The sequence below is a fragment of the Mesocricetus auratus genome, unplaced genomic scaffold, assembly GCF_017639785.1.
Source record: "Mesocricetus auratus isolate SY011 unplaced genomic scaffold, BCM_Maur_2.0 Super-Scaffold_100006, whole genome shotgun sequence".
NCBI classification, from domain to species: domain Eukaryota; kingdom Metazoa; phylum Chordata; class Mammalia; order Rodentia; family Cricetidae; genus Mesocricetus; species Mesocricetus auratus.
Window position 1 is genome coordinate 71,544,775 of NW_024429190.1, and position 5,845 is coordinate 71,550,619.

General features: G+C 41.1%; 1 pseudogene; it reads right to left on the minus strand.

The window, feature by feature from the left end:
• Positions 1-1,432: 1,432 nt before the first annotated feature.
• Positions 1,433-1,819, minus strand: LOC121140711 (annotated as a pseudogene).
• Between the last annotated feature and the right edge of the window lie 4,026 nt (positions 1,820-5,845).

Sequence of the window (5,845 nt, forward strand, 5' to 3'; positions counted from 1 at the left end):
CCTGTTCAGATCAGCAGTCTCTGCTGGTTTTGCCAGCCCATTCTTTGCCAATTTGCTTATTGCTCCTCTCTCTCTGTCACTGGGTTCCTTGGGTTCAGTTCAGTGTTTAACTGCGGGTGTTTGCCTCTGCTTCCATCAGTCACTGGATGAAGGCTCCGGATGGTTATAGACATCAAGTTCATTATCAGGATTGGGCATTCAAGGTGGTCTCTCCACTATTGCTTAGCTTGCCAGTTAGTGTCATCCTTTTAGATCACTAGAGATCTCACTGGTGCCATATTTGTCTTCTAACCTATGATTCCCTCTTCCCCCTATTCTACCCCCAACTCAACCTTCCTGTTCTCCTATGACATACTCTCTCTTCCTCTTCTCCCCTTCTCTTCTTCCCAGTTCCAACTCCCCCCCCACCCCTCACCATGTTCCCAATCTGTTCAGAAGATCTTGCCTCATTCCTCTTTTCTGGGGGTACGATGCATATCTCTCTTAGGTTCTCTCCTGTTTCCCAGACTCTCTGTCAGTGGAAGTGCAGACTAGCACTATCCTGATCCATGTCTAAAATCCATATATGAGTGAGTACATACCATGTTTGTCTTTTTGTGACTGGGTTACCTCACTTAGTATGGTTTCTTCTAGTGCCATCCATTTACCTGCGAATTTCAAGATTCCATTGTTTTTTTCTGCTGAGTTATATTCCATTGTGTAAATGTGCCACATTTTCTTTTTTTCCAAGCCAAACCGATCCAGCTTTATTAAAGATATTTTCCATAAACAATCATGGTATTTTCAGGCAGGACATGGGCAGACAATCATTAACAGTTTACAAGAACTTCCAAACTCCCTTCTTGTATGGACTACCAAAATCAGAAAGCCACTATAAAACTCGGTCTTCATTCAATGTTTTGAAAAGGGGAAGAGCTTAGAGTGAGGGTTGACATTTCACATTAAGGATGTTGTTTAACAACTTTTCACAAGCCGACCCTGACTTTCAGGAAATGAAACGAAAATGGCAGAAATATCAATCTGAAGATCCACAATCTTGTATATAAAAGGAACGCTGCTCTTTTGAGGTTATCATTTTCACCGCAAAGCCCAAATTGCCCAATAGACCAGCAAAACCAACTTTAGGGCGTCAGGTTCCAACAGGTCTCTGGTTTTAAGGGAGTTAAGTCTATGTTGATGGTAGAGGGGAAGAGGTTATAAAAGTGAATTTAGAGTTTTCCCACACATATGTTTTCTGTGCCATGGTGGCCACATATGTCAACCCAGGACGTCTCTCCTAGGCCAAGAGGAGACTTTCTAAATTGTCAGGGAAAGATGTTTTCCATCACTATTATCAATCCAGCTTAGGAGACATTTTGTTAGTGACACATGTTCCTTTCCCCCCCAAAACAATGAAGTGTTCTGTGTGCTAACAACATAGCTTTAAAAAAAGTAAAACAAAATTCTGTATTTTTATAAAACTTGATAAAAAATAGTATTTCAAACTGTACAGTCACCAGAAGTACACAGTTATCAAAAATGCACACATTTTCACTTGGCATCTCCAGCACCTTCAGCTTTTTGTGCCTGGTCTGTTTTGGTGTCTCCATTTTCTGCAGGATTATTTGCATCCTTGCCAGCATATGCTTTCCCCTTCTTCCCTTTGGTACCTTCTCTCCCTTCTTTGCAGGGGCCTTTTTAGGCTTGGGCTCTGGCTTTGGAGGAGCAGGTTTAGCAGACAACCTTGCAGATCTTCTCTGTGACTCGTCCTTCACCTTGGCTTTATCTCCTTTAGTATCCCCTTCAGCCTTTCTTTTGGGCATGGCGGTGGCGGGGGACATCGGTGCTGAACGCGGGGATGCAGTGGTGCACGGGTTTGGTCTGTCCGGGGGTCATTTTTGCTGCTTCTTCACACTGCTCCGTACCACATTTTCTCTATCCACTATTCAGTTGAGGGGCATCTAGGTTGCTTCCAGGTTCTGGCTATTACAAATAATGCTGCTATGAACATAGTAGAGAAGATGCCCTTGTTGTATGAATTTGCATCTTTTGGATACATGCCTAAGAGTAGAATTGTTGGGTCTTGTGGTAGATTGATTCCCATTTTCCTGAGGAATCTCTATACTGATTTCCAAAGTGGCTGTAGAGTTGGCACTCCCATCAGCAGTGAAGGAGTGTTCCCCTCTCTCCACATCCTCTCCAGCATAAATTGTCTTCAGTGTTTTTGATTTTAGCCATTCTGACAGGAGTAAGATGGTATCTCAAAGTTGTTTTGATTTGCATTCCCCTGATGGCTAAGGATGTTGAGCACTTTCTTAAGTGTCTCTTGGCCATTTTAGCCTCCTCTATTGAGAATTCTCTATTTAGTTCTGTACCCCACCTTTTAATTGGATCCTTTATTGTTTTGGAGACTTGCTTCTTGAGTTCTTTGTAAATTTTGGAGATTAGCCCTCTGTCGGATGTGGGGTTAGTGAATATCTTTTCCCATTCAGTGGACTGCCTTTTTGTCTTGTTGACTGTGTCCTTTGCCTTACAGAAGCTTCTTAGTTTCAGGAGGTCCCATTTGTTAATTGTCAATCTCAGTGTCTATGCTACTGGTGTTATGTTTAGGAAGTGGTCTCCTCTATCAACTCGTTGAAGAGTATCTCCCACTTTCTCTTCTAAGAGTTTCAGTGTGGTTGGATTTATGTTGAGATCTTTGATTCATTTGGACTTAAGTTTTGTGCAAGGCGATAGACATGGATCTATCTGCAGTCTTCTGCGTGCCAATACCCAGTTATGCCAGCACTATTTGGCTGGGACCTTTATGTCTAGTTCAAGGCCGGTCTTGTAATTTTAAAGATTAAAAACATGTAACATATTAGTTTGATCCTCCCAATGGTAAAAAGAGCTCTGTGATTTTATTTTATTTTTTTAAAACTTTTTTTATTACTTTAATTTTATATAGCTTGTCAAAGTCACAAAATCTACTGAGTGGCAAATCTGTCATTTAAATGCTCAAGTTTATAAACAAATATAAGTCACTAGATAATGCTATTATATAAAAAACATCTCCTTTAAATAACAAGCTACTTTCTCCAGGACACTTGAAGTTATTCCAAATATTTGTTGCATAAAGGTAGTATTGAATTTTTAGATTAGTTACTATGAACAAATGGGAAGCCAGGAAGCTTCCTCAGATTATTCCAGAAATGTCAGACATTTAGGGAACACGTTAAAAATAAGGATTGTTTTAGAAAAGGGAGATATTTGGGAACCTAAAAGCCAGAGATGCCTAATTAAACTGGAGCTCCTGAGGGAGAGGTAGTGCCTTAACATAGGAGACATGAATGTCAGATTCAGTCAGACCTGGGTTTGGGTATGGCATCCCTGCTTATTCTTCATGGCATTGGACACATAGTTATGTTTAGCTTGCTCTAGTAGTAGCAAAATATGGATGCTTTGCTTGTCTATCAGAGTCATGAGCACTCTCTGAGATGTCAGTGAAGAGTCAGCTTCATTCATCATATGCCAAGTTCCCTCCTCCCTCCCTGCAACCTTAGAGTGGGATGCTGGGGTCTGAAGGAGTTTGATAATGAATACCACCATTTCCGGCCAAACGATCAATTCAGAGCAAATTATGTTATCAATTATCTATCTGCCATCTATCTATATCTATGTATCTATATGTCTATCTGTCATCTATCTATGTACCCAACTATTTGTCATTTATTTATATCTATCACATCTATCTATTTGCCATCTGTCTATCTATGTATGTGTCTATGTATGTATTTGTCATCTATCTATCTATCTATCTATCTATCTATCTATCTATCTATCTATCTATTTATCTATCTATCTATCCCTCATCTATCTCAGTTTTCTTACTGGCAAAAGCTGGCCTGAAGAAATGGCTTACCTCTGCAGTAGTAATCAACTTCTTAACATGAAATCCCAGGATCAAACAGAATACTCCCTTGAGAAAGAAGTAAGTAGCCATGGCCCCTGTGGCCTTGAGGTGCTGTGTGGAGAATCTGTTTTCCTTAGATAGTTCAACCTGAGAGGATGGAAAGTAGCAAGCGACTAAGCCACTATGTTAGTTTCCCCTCTACCCTGCTCAGTCTGATATATAACATTACCCCCCTTGTGAAGTGAGAGAGAGCCAAAGAGGGAGGACCAGGATGTTACAGGAATGGATACACCTGGTACTGAAAAGAGACTAGCTGCTCTAAAGGCATGGTTTTTCTCAGTACCCAGCACAGTGACATGAAGTATGCTTGACGAGTGCATGCGTTTGTGCTTATCCCCAACAAAACCTCATTTGTTAGATGAGGCCATGATTGTAGGCAGTGAAGAGCATTTTAAACCAAAACCTTATATGTGGAACAAATCACCCTTGCTTTACATGCACTTAGATTAGCATGCCCAGCCCACCATTACTGTCCAGGGGCTAAACATTTCATAGTTCAGGGCTGTAGGGGTGGGCTTAGTCCAGTCACGAGGTGTCAACCTGCTCATCAAAGTACCATTCCTCCATTTCCTGCCAAGCGTCCTCAGCCATTTAGTGTCTTGGCTGAGCTCAGCAAGAAATCGCAGAGGTCCCTCTTTAATAAGATCCCACTCCTAGTAGCCTTCTTTCTACTTTTCATGCCGTGTGAGACGTTTTACCCTCTTTCTCACATCTCGTTTGCCCTTTCAGCGTTTCCTATCTAGTTTCACAGTTATACTCACTCTCAAAACCCACACCCCATTTGCACACAGACTTTAAATGTTAGGATCTAGCTGCTGCTGGTGGTGGTGGTACACGCTTTAATCCCAGCACTCAGGAGGCAGAGGCAGGTGGATTTCTGAATTTGAGGCCAACTTGGTCTACAGAGAGAGTTCTAGGACAGCCAGGGCCACACAGAGAACCCCTGTCTCACAAAACAACAAAAACAACATAAAGGCTAGGAGCTGCATATAAGGACAAATGGACTAATGAAATAAACAGCAGCTCTCAAAAGAAGAAATAAAAAATTTTTTTTGAAATGTTCAGAATCCTTAGCAATCATAGAAATGCAAATAAAAACCACTTGGAGATTCTGAGACATCCCAGTTAAGATGGTTGTGACCAAGAAAACACATGACAACAAACGCTGGTCAGGCAGTGGGGAAAGATGACCCCTTTCTTATCTGCTGCCAGCAGGAATGCAAGCTAGTGCAGCCACCATGGAAATCAATATGGTGGTTCCTTGAAATGATCCAGCTATGCCACTCCTGAGCATATCCACAATGGGCACTATTTCCTACCACAGAGACATGTGCACGTTCATGCATATTGCTGCTCTATACACAACTGCAAGGAAATGCAACCACATTGGTACCCAGCAGCAGAACAGGTAATGCAAATGTGACATGTGTGACCATGTCATTTTACTTAGTTCCTGAAGGAAAATGGAATCATGAAGTTTTCAGTAAAGTGGATAGACCTGGGACTATTATATAAAGTAATGTTATTTGTCTCAGAAAAATGCTTATGTAAGTTTTAAGAGAAGATATTGATAACAAGCTCTTCCACCTCTCATGAAAACTGAGTATATTTTTATTTAAAAATCAGCCCATAAAAAGTCTCAAATATTTATCTTACGTGCTCATTGTTACCGTCTTGTTGACAAGTGTTATTGTAGCCATCTAATCATCTGTATTCTCTAGACAGGGAAAAAGCAAAGACCCAGACAATTTTCTTGATAGATCAGAATTCAAAAGGAACAGCAGGAATGCTAGAGGCTAGTCTGGGTGGGAGAGACACACTCTGCGTGAACTCTTAATTTTAGTCAGCCATGCTGAGAGCAGAAGCCACTGCCAACTGGTTAGATCTAAAATAAATAAATGTGCTCTTGGCAGA